Source organism: Chinchilla lanigera, unplaced genomic scaffold, assembly GCF_000276665.1.
Source record: "Chinchilla lanigera isolate Chin_1 unplaced genomic scaffold, ChiLan1.0 scaffold00012, whole genome shotgun sequence".
Taxonomy (NCBI): domain Eukaryota; kingdom Metazoa; phylum Chordata; class Mammalia; order Rodentia; family Chinchillidae; genus Chinchilla; species Chinchilla lanigera.
In genome coordinates this window covers 9459341-9475706 of record NW_004955413.1, presented here as the reverse complement: position 1 = coordinate 9475706, position 16366 = coordinate 9459341, and the positions used below count along the sequence as shown (strand labels likewise).

General features: G+C 37.6%; 1 protein-coding gene across 4 annotated transcripts in view; it reads left to right on the top strand.

The window, feature by feature from the left end:
- Dusp16 (dual specificity phosphatase 16) overlaps positions 1 to 16366 on the top strand; it is a 76803-nt gene that overhangs the window by 5355 nt on the left and 55082 nt on the right. Inside the window, exon 1 of one of the 4 annotated variants that reach the window (XM_013511423.1) lies at positions 670 to 772. The exons of 1 other annotated variant lie outside the window; for it this stretch is intronic. The gene's annotated coding sequence lies outside the window, so the exon portion shown is untranslated. Of the gene's footprint in view, positions 1 to 669; positions 833 to 995; positions 1296 to 16366 lie in introns of those variants that run through there. 2 more of the 4 variants (XM_013511422.1, XM_013511425.1) reach the window with 2 other exon arrangements.

Below are 16366 nucleotides of genomic sequence, written 5' to 3'. Positions count from 1 at the left end.
AGAGCCGAGGGGCAGCGGGCTCGGCCGCCCCGGGACGCGGCGCCTCCGCGGGCGAAGCTGCTCACTTCCAGGCGCGACTGTTACACAACACGCCTGCCGAGTGGGGCCCCGGCCTGACTTCCCATTATCCCCGAGTCGCCTTCGGGGTAGGCGGCGAGGCCACCTGGGTGGTGACCGTGCTGCCTTTTAAACGCTCAGCCCCCGCTCCCCGGAAAAGGGAAAAATAAAGTCTTAACTTTCATACTGAGTCGGGGTGTCGGGGGTCCGCTGGGCCGGGGACTTCTTTACTTACACTGGCCGTAAAACGTGAGAAATAAAACCCGGGGAGACAACGGAGGGTCTGTGTATCGTGTGTCGTTTCCTGACATCAGATACCGCAGAAGAGCGTATATCTACGCAAAACTCGAGTTTCTCGAGGCTGGGTTTAATTTGCTAAAGACGACCGGCAATGAAGCTGAGAAAATAGAAAGCAGATCTCGAAATGAATGAATAACCGCACAATCGCGCCGAAGTTTGTTAAACGTCCGCTGCAGAGATCCTTGGCGCGTCGAAGCCCCGGGGTCTCGATCGTGTGCGGAAAGCACACCTCCGCCGGCCCGCGGTGGAGAAGGTGGGGAGGGAAAACCTGTTGCATAATCTCATTCGCTATGGGACTTGCTGTGCCGTCCCCTCGAACCGAGGGGAAGTGAGTTGAGATGCGAGGTTTTAAAAACTCTCTGAAGTTTTTATTTACCCAGCGCTCTGGCTGCCACTTTGCTTTAAGAGATTATAAGTAAGTACTGTGCTCTTACAAGTGAACTAAACCTATCCAACCTGTTTAGAAAATGACCAGGTATGTTTCATTCTTGTCTTTCTTTGCCTGTGTGTGTGTGTGTGTGTGTGTGTGTACGCGTGCGTGTCAGAGAGATTGAATACATGAGTGAAATTTACCACCCCACCACCCATGAAAGGGCTCCGACTACCATTTGGGGAGCCAGGCGTGTCAGAAAAATGCCTCTTGTATCTAACCACTCTCTGGGCTGACTTGGTAGTACGGATAGGTGAAAAATGTTTCCTCAAAGGAGTTTTGCTATTTCATAGCCATCAAAAGAAAAAGAAAAAGATAGTTTGAAGTTAATTTTTTTAAAGAAGAAAACAATGCTTACCCGTCGAATTAATTACTCTTTAATTATTTACTTGTCCTGGGTGGACACGGTTTGGGAGGCAGTGCTAAATAAAGGCGCCTGCAGTTGTGTGCTTGGGGAAGGCAGCGGCCTGAAGAAGTACATTGAAAAACTAAGGATTTACGGCTTTGTGTGAGTATTTTAGTCAAAGTGTGACCCGGTACTGTGAAAATTTTTGTCACTGTTTTTATAAGAAAGTTTCAGAATTTATTGAGTTTAAAGACTGTGGAAAGTTGCTATTGAAAAAAATTTTGAGGGGGGGGGGACGGTTAACACATAGCATCTTATATACAGATTTGGACAAAATAACGCCAGCCCAAAGTGGATTTTGGATAAAATAATTTGTACTTATCAAAGTTCCACATATGTGTAGAAAATTAGAAGTGAATTTATTTTGAATTATAATATGGTGAATTAAATTGGCTCAAGTGCTATACACCTACATTTAGGTGTTTTTAAAAAACGTGTAAACTGTGGCAATGATGTTTAAATTTTTTTTAGTTTTAACCTCTGGTATGTCAGCAACTCGAAAGTAAAATATCTAATTTGGCGTAAATTGTACATATTTTACACGAGTGTTTCAGTGCATAATTATAGAGGAAGGTGAGGAACAGAACTGCAGGATCATCGACTTTTGCGCCTCTTGAGGTTAGAAAGCCCTTGACCTTCCCTTCAGCTTGTTAAATGTAATTGAGTACCTATAAAATAAAAAGTCAATATGAGATTGAGGATTCTGGTGTGAAGGGAGTGTTGGCCAAAATTTTAATGGTAGTAACTGAGAAGGGGGCAAAAGAGAAGATCCTGTTAAGCCAATTTAAAAAAAAATCATCACATTGAGAAGTTATTTGTGCCATGGCTGGGAGTGGAGGTGAGGGGGAAGAGATGAATGTTTAAGGTGGGTTGGGGTTGGAGGTGGAGGCAGGCCCTGGTTCAGTCCCCAGCTCTCCTTAGGTCTCCCCACCTTCCCAAAAAGTCCAGAACTGTAGTTTCAAGAAGGCTGCGGAGTTGGAGTTGGAGTTGGAGTTGGAGCTGGAGCTGGAGTTGGAGTTGGGAGAGGTGGGATTGTGTGAGTTTATTTTGATGCCGTGTTCTGTAAGTGCCTATATTGAGGAAATTTCATAGAATTTTCAGCATATGGGATTAATATATTGGTGAAGCAGATTTATATAGCTGTTCAGTATTAATGTTGTTCCTTTTCAATGAATTATAAAATCCTACTAAATATAATTTGCTAAAATTATCAGTGTCATTTATCCTAGAATCTCCCGGTTTCCTGGAGTATCTGGCAAAAACAGTGTTCTGTTGTGTATTACCTGGGCTAAAAATTTTACTGGCCTTTTAGTGTTTTTAAAATGATGTGAGTTCTTAGGCAAAAGGTACTTTAGCCTGAAGAAGTAAATTAATATTAAATTAGTTTGGATCTGAATCCTAAGAAAAAGAGGAGATAAATCAGGGGAAACAGAAAACAGGTTTTATGACAGATTTCAACAGATTGAAAGAACAAGTTAGAAAGACTTCACAGAAAAGGCTGCAGTTGATGCTTGGTTGGCCTTTTAAAGGAATAACTGAATCAACTTTTAAACCTGAGAGGTCCACTCTCACCAAATAAAGTCTTACTAATGTTGATTTTAGCACAACATAATTAAGAAAGGAAATCTTGGCCTATGCTACATATATATTCCAAAGCCAGATGTCATTTTTGTTTCAGATTTTTGTGTTGTGGGTAATGCTACTGTATACATTTCTTTAGCCTAGAATGACTGTGTGAAGGAAGGGTCATGAAGGTTGGTTGAACTTAAAGAAGCCATTCTTGTACACAAATCAATTGAGATAGAAATTTAAACAAATAAATGGAGGAAACAAGGGTGGTTCAAAAAGGATTGAAAGCAGATTACTGAGAACAGGTACAAAGAAATAATAAAAGCTTGCCAGGGATATGACTGGTAGAGGAAGAAATGGGATACATCTTGGCATGAAAGGAAAGAGGCACAGGTAAATAAATACCTTTGATACTTCATCAACAACAAGGGAATAGTAGTGAAACTTCACTCCCTTCTACTTTGGGGCTGAATTTTCACTATAGCTTTATCAAAAAGTCAAGATTTTTACTACATAAAAAAATCTTGGTGGAGGGGAATGGATAAACTATAACCATAAATTATAAGGATGAGAATATAAACTTGAAATGTCTAGAAATAAATTCAAAATAGAGGGGAATCCATTTCAGTTTCATGACCAATTTTGAGTTATTTGGAAGGAAGGGATAAATTATAAAAAGTTGAGATTACTATATCTAGATTTCTGGATTAACTACAGACCTAAATTAATCAAGCAAACCATTTATTAAAGGTATACTATTTACATGGATAGCAAAAGTTGGGAGCATAAGTCCATTCCCTTAAGGAGAGCAGGATTGCAAAAATTTTAAATGAAATTTGTATATAGGCAAAGATAAACAATGATCAGACAGCTGGTGAGGAGCAAATTTCTGGTATAAAGGAGAAAGATTGGAAGGTTTAAAGAAGTAATCTTTAGAGATAGTAGACTTTGACCCTGGCCTCAAAGGATGGTTGTGTTGTATATGGAGGAAAGGAAGTGGAGCAAAGTCAAGACTGGACGCTGCTCATTGATCTAATTATTCAGCAAATTTACATTGAGCTTCTTCTGGGTGCTACACACTGGCCATACAGAAAGATAGACGATAGATAAGGTTTTTGCCCTTCTGGAACTTAGAGTCTAGTGGGGAGAAGATAGAAAGACAATAAACAGTAATGACAAGCACACAACGTATGAAAAATCTGATGTCAAATGGTGCCAAGTAGTGAAGATAATAATGATCAAGGAGGGGCCGGGGATATAGCTCAGTGGCACAAATGCCTGCCTGGCAAGTGCAAGGTCCTGAGATTGATTCCCAGTACCAGAGGAAAAAGGGACTAATGATCAAGGAATTTATAGAGGGTTAGTTACAGTCCCACTTACTGTGAGTAATAACCTATTTTGCCTATGGTATCTTGATGAATAATATTAATGGTATAACTTTGTAATATTCATATGTGGTCTAAACCAATTTGAATAGAATTCTCCACGTTAATTCATGTTTAATCTTTTGTTAAAAGAAAGAAACCTTTGTGACTTCTTCCTTTAGGTCTGGGCATGCAAGCTTTGCATTTTTTTTTTTTTTTTTTGGTTTTTTTCTCCGGTACCGGGAACCGAACTCACGACCTTGCGCTTGCCAGGCAGGCGCTTTTGCCGCTGAGCTAAATCCCCAGCCCCCTTTTTTTTTTTTTTTTTTTTAAGCTTTGCATTTTTAACTCCTCAACAATTTATTCATTTGCTAAGAATCTCATGTTTTTTACAATAAGGTTTGTATAATTGTTTACTATTTAGTAAGGGTTTCCATATACTTAGGAAACAATAATCACATAGTGCTATAAGGAGGGCTAAATTCTAAGGACAGTTTGCTTTGATGGTACCTTGAGTGAGAGCATATCAAACAAAAATGTCAAGGTACAGGAAAGCTGTTGGGCTTAAGGACCATGTAAACTAGTAAGGACCAGGTAAACTAGTCAGTCCCCTTTCTAGAACTTGTCCACGTGCTACAGAACAGAATGGTAAATTTGGATTGTCTTGTCCTGTGAATTCTTAATTGTGTCCCTCCAGAAAGATTCATAGAGTCTCACTAAAAATATGATCTTAAAGTTATTTTTTGTTTATCTACAGATACTAGAAACTTAAGAAAAAGTGTTCTATTAGGTTTGTTTTCTTAGTTTTAAATATGTTCTTTAATTGTTAACTAAAAATTTTTTTTTGGTACCAGGCATCGAATTCAGGACCTTGCACTTGCTAGTCAGGTGCTTGTGCCCCTGAGCTGTATCCCCGGCCCCTAAAAACTTATCAGTGACTGTTCAGTGTTTCTGGGCACAATTCAAAAGTGCTTCTCAAGCATTTTTAAGAAATACTGTTTTCACTTTTTGCGTTTTTAAACTAAAAACATAATATTATAGGTGAAATTAGGTAAAGGATTCCTAAAATGGTTTGTATTATGAATGTATGGCAGTATGGAACCAAATCACTCAAAAGTTATTCAAGAATTATTCTGTGTGCACTTAACCAATTTTCATCTGTAGCATATTCAGAAACACTTGAGATAAACCCATGGAAAACAGTTTCAAGATGAAGTAAATTGGGATTCCCTTGATTTCCTTCTAAACTACTTCATTTAGAAAAGAATTGTAGACATAAATGCCAGGGGTCTGCGGTTTGTGTGATGAAAGCTAATCTTGACTGTGTGCCTTAAAAATACTTGGGAAGAACAGCAGAATTCAGATTTATTTTAGTGTCTCTATGGGAGGAGTGGTGGTGGGGGCAAACTATAATTGATAGGAAAAAAAGATGTACCATAAATTGTAGTCATATGGCAAAGTGTGGCAAGGTAGTGAATACTAAATATACTCATTCTTCCTCTTAAAATTAATGGGGAAAAATGTGTAGAAAAATATATGCTACTTGTTACTTGCATTGTGTATCGATTTATTTCTTAAATATACAACTTGTCTCCAGGATAGTTCCTAGCAGAGGCAGCTTTGGGTAAATATTTGCTGAATAAATTGAATTAATTCTCATAGTTGTTCTGTTATATGTCTAGCTTAGAGCCCTGTTTTCTGACCTTTGAGTTGCAGCTGGCAGGTTGGGGACTTACTTTGTCTGAGCCGTGTGCTGACACTAGAATGGGTCTGTGACCTCACCTCCAGCTTTGACCTGTGGCTGACCTGACCTCATCTTTTCCAAAATGGTGGGTGGTTGTTTCCTGTCACCTCTTTTCCTCACAGTCTAACAGCTTTTTTCCCTGACCAAAGCAGCTGAGCTGTGTCCTCTTCTGGTCATTTCTCAGAATACTCAAGGGTGTGTGTCACCATGTTGACCTATTTTGTAGTGTGTTTTGTTTGTTGTTTGGTTGGAAAAGCACACCACTCAGGAAGATAGTGGTTGAGTTTGTTTTGTAAACTGTACATGGCATATGAAGCATGGTATTATTTTCTCTTACTTCCTACCTTAGTTAAAAATCTTAGGTTCGGGGCTGGGGATTTAGCTCAGCGGCAAAAGCGCCTGCCTGGCAAGCGCAAGGTCGTGAGTTCGGTTCCCGGTACTGGAGAAAAACCAAAAAAAAACCCACAACAACAATAAAAATCTTAGGTTCACTTGAAACATAACTGGTAGGAGTGACATATGGATAAACCAACTAAAAACTGACAGACTTTTTTGAGGCAATCAGGAAATTTGAATATGGAGCATTAGATGAAATTTAAGAACTATAACCATAACATTTTCAGGTGTAGTAATGGTATTGTGGTTATGTTAAATTCTCATCTGTCAAAGATACCTATGGAAAGATTTACAGGCAAAATGAAATGATACCTAATATATGTTTAAAAAAATACCAGGATAGGCTTTTAAAAATACCAGAATAGGCAAAAATACAAGTGGGAGACAAAACAAAATTGGCAAGTTTTCAAAAATTGAGGCTGGGTAATGGGTACATTGTGGTTTCTTATTTTCTGTACAGTTGTACATATTTGGAATTTGGAAATATGCATAATGCATTAAAATATATACTCCCACTTAGTATAACTGTTGGGGGAGAAATTTAACATAGTAAAGTTATGTGGTTGGAGATTTGAGCGAATTAGCTAATCAGAAATCTTCACTTAGCATTTTCTGTTAGTTCTCTTTTTCATAACTTTTTTTTCTTTTTTTGAGACAGAGTCTTGGTAGTTCAGGCTGGCCTTGAACTCCCTATGTGACCCAGGCTGGCCTCTAACTCACAGTGATCCTTCTTCAGCCTCCTGAGTGTTGGGATCACAGGATTGTGCCATCACACCTGGTACAGAATTTTAAGAATAAGGAGAATTTTGGAGAAACATCATCAATCCTTAAAACTCAACTTTGAGATCTTTGTAATAGTATATCTTGTAATTTATAGTATGCGCGACATATTTTGTCTTTTTTAATCTTCAGGGGAAGACATGACTTATCCATTTTACAAATGAAGAAACTAAGTCCTTAGAGAAGGACTATTCCAAGACAAGTCCTTAGAGTTCATTCAAATTCCCGAGCAAGTAAGAAATGGTGCTAGGATTGGAGCCAAAATCTTTTGAGTGGTTTTCAAACGTTTGATTTCAGGATACCTTTATACCTTTTAAAATTTATTAAGGACCCCAAGTACTTTTGTGTGGACTATGTTTATCAATATTTAACGTATTAGAAATTTAAAAAGAAATGTTTAAAAGTCTTTTAAAAACAACATTAAAAGTTAACATAAAACACTTTTATTACAAAAGTTATTCCAAGACAAATCTAATAAGTGTGGCATTGTTTTAATTTTGTTATTGGTTTTAATGTGTCACTTAAAGGAAGATAACTGGATTTGCATAACTGCTTCTCTATTGAGTCTCTTTTGATACACTGTTTTGGTTTAAATACATGAAGAAGACCTAGTTCCACATAGATGCATAGTTGAAAAAGATGGAGTATTTTAATAGTCATTTTATATAATTATGATCCACTTTGTTATGCCAAAACTGAGCAACTCATAGGTTCTTAAAAGTGAGTTTCAGTATTAAAACTGATACCATATCTATGAATATTTATACTTTGTAGCATTAACATCTATTGGTCCATCATGTATTTTGGATGGATATTTGACTTGTGTGTGGTTTTATAATATCATGCACTTGTCCTTTGAAAAATAATGGTTTACTGAGTCACACAGATCTTTTAAATTTTGACATTTGATTATATAATATTGTACAAACCACCTACATTAATAAGTGTTAGTCTCATCTAAAGTCTTTAAGAATTGGAAAATGGTCAAGATCTTGGTCGTAAGTTCCAGTTTTCCAAAATTTTAATTTTATTTTGAAAGCTTAAACTTTATCATTGACAACAAATATTTTCAGTTCTCCTTAAAGAGAGAGGCTCACCTTATTTTAAAGAAAATGTCTGCTAGAAGCCTGTGTCTGACTGTAAGTTCTGTGCCACTCTTTTAAGCCAAACTGGTATTTTCTGAAAAAGCTCATAACTCACCTGGCATGGAGGTACACACCCATAACTGCAGCTCCTCAGGAAACTGGAGTGGAAGGATGGCAAATTTGAGACCAGCCTAGGCAACTTGGTGAGACCCTGCCTCAAAATTTTGAAAAAGAGCTGGGGGTGTAATGTAGCAGTCGAGTGCCACTGGGTTAGATTCCACAGTACCAAGCCAAACCAAACAAAAATCCCCAAAACACAAACACAAACAAAACCTTACAAACAATTGAATATGTACTTTTTTCCAAAAGGGGCATTGTACTTCAGAAGGCCTCAGTGTCGACTTTGTACTATACAGACTATTAAAAAGAGCAGCACAAGAGTTGAGATTTCATAAAATGAGTAACTGCACTAGGGGTTGTGGAACTGAGGCCGGGGGTATAGCTCAGTGGCATGGTGCCTGTCTGGTGGGCCTGAGGTCCTGAGTTCAATTCCTGATTCCAAAGGAAAAAAAGAGTAATGGAAACGAATACATCCTTGAAAGATCTCCATCAAAATGCAACTAAAATAACTGCAGTGAGTAATTTGACTTTTAATGTCTTAGCAATATTCAAATTCTGTATATTCTCTCATGGAAGGGAAAAGAACAATGCCGTGGTAAGTCTCTCAGCTTTGGTTATAAAAATTAGTGGTGAAAATGTTACCTGGGCTAGGTTTAAAAGCTACAAATTCAAGGATGAAATGTTAATGCTTTACAACACAAAGTTTGGATGAAAGGAGGCAGAAGAATTCGGTTCAAACATATTGCTATGGTACTTATTTCCAGAAAGGACTGGAGATGGGAGGAGGAAAGACAAAGTCTGTGTTCAGGGCCAAACATGAGTGTAGGTCACATTTTTTTCTTCATGTTTTCTCCGCTGGTGACGTTCATCTCGTGGAGCCCCGTCGTTAAGGCACTGTGGCTCTAAAGTAATTAAGTTGGTCTCTGTCAACTGCACATAAGCAGCTTTTTAGTTGCATGTAGTATAACACTCTGTGTAATGGAAGAGAGGTTGGGCTGGAAAATCACAGCATGCCACAGAACATTTTTGTTGTTAATTCAAGACTGCTTTCAGCTGTACTTAACAGCCACTAGCAGCTTAAACTGTAAGCTATTTATTATTTACTTAAGCAGTTCAGAGTTCAGTGATAAGTGGTCTCAGGGTTGGGTCAGCTGCTCAGCAATGGCATCAAGGCCTGGGTTCTCTCCCGTCCTCGACTCTGACTTCTTTTTATGCTTCCTTATTCTCACGACATTTGCCACCAGGTCACAAAATGGCTGCCTCAGTCTTAGGCAGCACATCCCTTTTCAAGGCAGGAAGGAGGAGACCGACCATGAGAGCAGTCCTTCCTCTTGTGCTTCCCAAATCAAAAACAGATCTTTTATGAAACTTCCATCAGATTTTCTCTTAAGTATAATATGCTTGAATTATTTCACAAGACTGCCTTTGTTCCCAGGAGAGACTGGGAAAATGAATGTATAGCCAAGGGGATGGGATTACCATATTCTTCAAATTTCCACTGAAAATGAAAAACTAATTGCACTTTTAATAGAGAAATCTATATGTGTGTGTTTATGGAATGCAGCATTGTATTCTGAGGAAATGCCTGCCCATCAAACATAGAACACATTCTATGTACTGTTGTGAAAAACCTGGTTAAATTTCCCCTTTTGTTTGTTGAGCATTTATTTGGTTAGAAAAGTCAGGCTGCATATTTGCTCTGGACAAAATTAAAGGACAACTCAAGGAAGGTGATTCCCTTTGTGCCTTGTAGGAAATAAACTTTATTTGCATGAGGCAAGACATTTGACATTTCAAATACCTTAAAGTGGGATTGTTTCTGTTTCAGAGTGATGATCTGGTTTTTCATGTGGGGTCCTGTCAAGCTTGTATGAATTCGTATATACAGTGGATTAAAAATTATATTCTCAACTCTGAACAAATTATGAAACACTACACTACTTATAAAAGAGTCCATTAAAACATAGTCACCTAAAACTATTGCTCTTATACCCAACAAAACTCTTGTACAAGAATCTCCCTGCATTTCATTTGTGGCTTATCAATTTTGATAGATTTTGGAGATAAATTTGATTAACTGATATATTTAAGGGTGTATTTTTAAGAATAAAATGGATACGTGAACATATACTTAACAGCTGCTTTAAACAGCTTAGGGGCAGTGTCTAGTATCATTGCCACACTATTTAAATACCAGTTAGAAACCTTTTCTACTGAAAGCTTTTACGTATGTAATTAAAACAGTTGTTTTCATTTTTCATTCTGTGAATGACTAAGAACCTTGTTAATGTAAATACTCAGCTTGATTTTTATAGCTTCTTAGTTTTGTAACCAACAATAAAAAAATGATGTACAGTGGAAAACCCCTTCTCTTGTCTACCGACAGTCCCAACTGAAAGACTCAAGTGATTTTTGTGATGAATGAATAGTCCGTGCTTTTTAGATGCTGCCAGTGATTGTTTCATTATAGAAGGTAATGTTGAAGTGATATGGTATAATGTGGGGGGAATTTCCAAGTGCCAAGTAAGTGTTGGGCATTATGGCATCTATCTGTTTGCCAGGAAAAAGTAGTTTTATATGTTTTTAATAAAAAGTTATTGTGAAATCAAGAGATTTTAATTATGACCTTAATTCATTAAAATAATTACATTGATTTCTGAGTCTAATGGGCATTTTTCTGGACAAAAGATCCATTCTTTTGCCAATGATGTCCTTGTCATTCATGAACAAGTATTTACATAGTGATTTCTGTACATGAAGTACTGTACTGGCAAGGATGCAGAGACACATATGGTCTTAGCCATCAAGACCTTGGTAGACCAAGCGTGGTGGTGCACACCTATAATCCCAGCACTCGGGATGAGGCAGGAGGATCACCATAAGTTTGAGATCACCCTGAGTTCAGGCCAGACTGGAGTACGTAGCAAGAGTCTGTCTCAAAAAAACAAAACAAAACAAAACGAAAAAGGAGTTTATACTTGTTGCTGCCGCCATTTCTTTATAGATTATCTGTTTGTGGTTTAAGCAAAACACTAGAAGAGACTCCTTCACTGCTCTAGTGTTCTTCAGCAGTCTCTTTCCTGGCCCCCTGATAAAGTCATAATTAGCTCTAGAGGTCACTGTACCTGAAGGCCTCTCCTGAGTGTTCCCTTTTCCCTGGTTGCAGACCTTCCTTCCTCACTGTACAGCAGGGTGTGAGCTGGCTGCTCTGTAGTTTGGGGAAGGTAGATACTGCCCTGGAGCAGTTTGGGGCAACTTTAGAGTATAAATATTTGGGAGAGAAATATAACAAGAAAAAGTAAGGATCTCTCTTCATTTTTTCCTTAATTTTTTTTTTTTTTTTTTTTTTTGTGGTAGAAAAACAACATGAAGTTCACTATCCTAATTGTTTTTAAACATAAGGTTTGGAAGTGGTAAGTATATTCACATGGTTGTGAAACAGATTCTAGAATTTTTTTCTTCTTGCAAGTCTGAAATGCTATAGCCATTAAATGACTCCTCTTTTTTACTCTATTCCCAGCTCCTGGTAACCACCATTCTATATTGTTTCCATGAATGTAGCTATTTTAGATTCTTCATATAAGGGGTTAAATGTATTTGTCTTTTTCGTGTTTAGCTTATTTCACTTGGTGTTATGTATTTAAGATTCATACATGTAGTATAGTAGTACGTGACAGGATTTTGTTCCTTTTTAAGACTAAATAATATTGTATGTATATGCCATATTTAAAAATTTTATTCACTGTGAATGGATATTTGAATTGTTTCTAACTAATGGTTATTATGAATGGTGCTGTTGTGTACAATATTTCCTTGAGATCTTTCATATTGGTTTTTTTTTTTTTTATTGTCTTTTTGAGACAGGGTCTCGCTATGCAGTTCAGGCTGGCCTTGAGCTCCTTTTGTAGCCCAGGCTGGTCTCGAACTTGCAACGATCCTCCTGCCTCAGCCTCCCGAGTGCTGGGATTACAGGTGTGTGCCACCACACCCAGCTTTTCACGTTGTTTTGTATGTATCAGAAGTGGAACTTGCTGGGTCATATGGTAGATCTACTTTCAATTTTCTGAGAAACCTCCACATTGCTTTTCATACCAGTTTCTGTGTTTTACAATGCCACCAAAATACACAGTATTCCAGTTTTTCTGCTTCTTTGCTGACATTTGCTATTTTACAGTAGCCATCCTAATATGTGTGCTGTGATAACTCATTATAGTTTTGGTTTTCATCTCTTATGATTAGGGATTCTCAGCATCTTTTTAGATAATTGTTAGTCATTTGTGTAGCATCTGTGGAGAAATGTCTGTTTAAGTCCTTTGCCCATTTTTAAATTGGGTTGACTTTTTTCGAGTTGTAGGGTGCCTTTTTCTTTTTAAAATGGGAATCAGCAGTTTAAAACTATTCATAGATCAGATGTGCTATAGTGCTGAGATACAGAAATGGAGTGTAGTACATAGCAGCTGCCGAGCAGCCTCTCCAATCACTAGCTGTTACTAGAACCGCTTGCTTAGTTCAGGGCTTTATACTCCATAGAGGATTTGGAAGCCTCAGATTCATCTCTTTCTTCCTGTCTCTGGCCCCTACACCACTGCCTCATTTGTAAACCAGGCAGATGGACTAGAAGATGTTGAGGTTTCTTCCAACTCTAAAGCTTTTGTTAAAGTAGTATCTTGTACCACCTGACCTCCCGCACCTAAAATTTCCTTGGCACCTCAGTGATATCTAACTTACAGACAGAAATCTTGGTTGCCGCCCAGTAGCTGGTAGGTAGGTAGTTGTCCACCAGACCTCTACTGGGTAATTTTCTAAAGTCAATCTATCTCTTTTTTTTTTTTTTTTTCTATTATATCACCTAAAAATCCAGTAGCCCAGGTTGATCTTGAACTTGCAGAGATCTTCCTGCCCTAGCCTCCTTACTGCTGGGATTACAGGCATGTACCACCACACTTGGCCTAAATGTTAGTTCTTTAACTGCTGCTACATACAGTTCTTGTTGTAGTGGGTCTGTTTTAGAGTGATAGAACTTGTACTTTATCCTGGAAATAAATACACAGCAGCGCTTGCTTGCTTTTTTGCCTGTTTTTTGAAATACATCCACAGTCCTGAGGAAGTAGAATTTAAAAAGCTCATCACAGAGTGTATTTGTTTTCACATTAAATAGATAAAACAGAACAACCAGTCCAAACTCAGATAATTTAAAAATTTCTGTTAAGAATAGCTGTATTTATAAATATGAAACGCCAGGATTAAAGAAATGCATGACCCAGCAGATTGATGTATTGCTTGTCCTTGGCTTTCACATAGATAGTGGTGTCATGGTAGTAGCTAAAAGGAGGAAGTCATGTCACTGTGATGGTTGAAGTTCAGGTGTGCTGTGATATAATTACTTTTAGGTTTCAAGTACTAGATTTCTTTGGATGTTATAGGTACTGACAGGTGACTAGGCCTTAGGGAGCGCATTTTGTTTTATGTTACTGCCATCTGATGTGATGACTTAAAATGCCTTTGTGCTGACAGTGCTCAAGGAGGAATAACGTATGCAGAATGCAGCGAACTGAGTAGGAATGCATGGAGGATATGTGTGATAATGCAGAATGAGTGGGTTGTTGGTAGTGACTGCAGTAAAAGCAAAGGTTTCTAGTCCAGCATGGTCTTTGTACTTGGGCGTCTGTGTCATCTGCATTGCCTTCTCATGTGTTGCCAAGTCTTGATGGAACATCATCAGTCCCGTCCCCACTCTGTCAGAATACCCAGTGCCGCTGGGTGCGGTGAAGGAGGGAGTTCATGCAGGGGACTGAAGCCACTTTAAAGAACTACACGGTAGGGAGTTGCGAGATGTTCTGAGCCACCCAAGGTCCTTCTTAACCTGGGTCATACAGTGGCCCCAAGGATTGAAAATACACTTGGTAGCACTGTGACAATTTTATTGTAAATGTTCAGGCCCTTGGAACTTCCCCATCACCACCCATCCCTCTGCTCATGGGCTGGTCATTTTAATTGTGAAAAACACAGCCAGCAGAACATAGCCAAAGTAAAAAGTTAAAGCTAACCAGTGAGTGGTAGTCAGTAACCAGAATTCATTAATGTAATCATTAACAAAATTGTAAAATTTCCCCTCCAAATGTTAGCATTTCATAAATTTATAGTACAACATAAAAATTACAAATACAGATTTTTCAGCATTCATCCATTCATTTATGTTGCATGTGAAATACAATATTTCCCTACTATAATTTTATTTCTGGTTTCTGTAAGTGTATGATGTACCATAATTATTATCATTGGTAATGAAATTTCTTTTTCTTTTCAGATGCTTCAGAATCAAAGCATTAAATATGAGGGTAATACCTATGTCTTTATCCTCCTACCTGTTATTAGAGTAACATAAGAGTTGATCATAATTTATATAATGTTAAATTAGATTTTCTGAGTAAACAGAACAGCTATGTGAAACTTTTGATGGTATTTAGAGATCAGTGTTATCACATCAACAGTAAAAAAAAGTAAAAAAATAAGATGACTGTCTTAGTGGATGCAGACAGAGCACATGCTAAAACCTGATGTCTGTTCATGAAGAAGTTTTAGTAAGCAAAAATAGAAAGGGCCTTCCTAAATATTGTAGAATTCATATACCTGAAACACACATAGCGTATGGAATTGCTATATAATTTGTTGTTTTGTTTTTAACTTTTGGAGGAACTATCCTACTGTTTTCCATGGCATTTGCACCATTTTACAACTTCTCTAATCCCAGTAGTGCACAAGTATTCTAATTTCTCTGTATCCTTGTGAACACTTGTTAGTTTTTGTTTTGATGGTCGCCATCCTAATGGGTATGAGGTGTCAGTTAATTTTTGACATAGTAATGAAAGCAACACAGTGGAGGAGCTATAGTTTTTCTTTCCTAGTGGAGAAACTGTGCTGAAACTATTAGATATCCCCGTGTCAAAACAAAACAAAACGAAACAAAACAAAACAAAATAAAACAAAACACAATCCCCCCAAACTTCAGTGTATACTTTATACCTGTACACAAGTTAATTCAGAATGGATCATTGACCAAAATGTAAAACATAAAACTACAGACCTTGTAGAAGAAAACGTAGGTGAAACTCTTTCTGATTTGAGTTAGGCAGAGAGTTCTTATATGTGACACCAAAAACATGATCCATAAAAGAAAAGCATTGAGAAATTGCACTTTATCAAAGTTAAAAACTTGCACTGCCAAAGATGCTGTTGTGAGAATGCAGAGACAAGCCCCAGTGTGGGAGAAAATACTGTAAATCATACACAGGAAAAAGGACTTGTATCTGGAATATGTTAAGGACTTATACCTAGAGTATAAATAAAACTTCAATAGGAAAATAAGCAACCAATGAAAATAAGACCCAAAGATTTGAAAACACTTCACCAAAGAAGACACACAGAGGGCATAGAATACCTGAAGTGATGCTTATTGGTTACTAGGGAAATGCAAAATAAAGCCACAACGATATAACGCTAAAACAAAATACCTAACAATGCCAAGTTTTGGTGAGGATCAAAGCAAATAGAATTTTCATACATTGCTCGTGGATACAGCCACTTTGGAAAATAGTTTGCCAGTTTCTTATAACACTAAATATACACTTAACTGAATATATACCTAAGGGAAAATTTATATTCACACAAAAACCTGTATTGAAGTGTTTATACAATTTTAAGCATAATTACCAAAAACTGGAAACAACCTGAATGTCCTTTTAAACAGGTAAATGAATGTACAAACTGCGATACATCTCCATAATGTAATGCTACTTGGCAATTTAAGGGAGCAAACGATGCAGTAACATGGACCCTTAAAGGCATTAGGACTAGTGAAAGAAGCCACTCAGAAGGCTGTACCCTTTGTGAGTCCATTTAAGTTGTATTCCAGAAAAGCAGACCTTCGGAGTGGAGAACAGAGCAGTTAGTGATTAGGGTAGAGAGAAGGTGTTCACTACAAAGGAGTGTCCTGAGGGAATTTTTTTTTTTGAGTAATGGAATTGTTCAGTATTTTGATTGTGGTTACATTGCTCTGTACATTTGATCAAAACTCATAGAACTATACAAGAAAAAGTGTGAATTTTACTTTAAGTT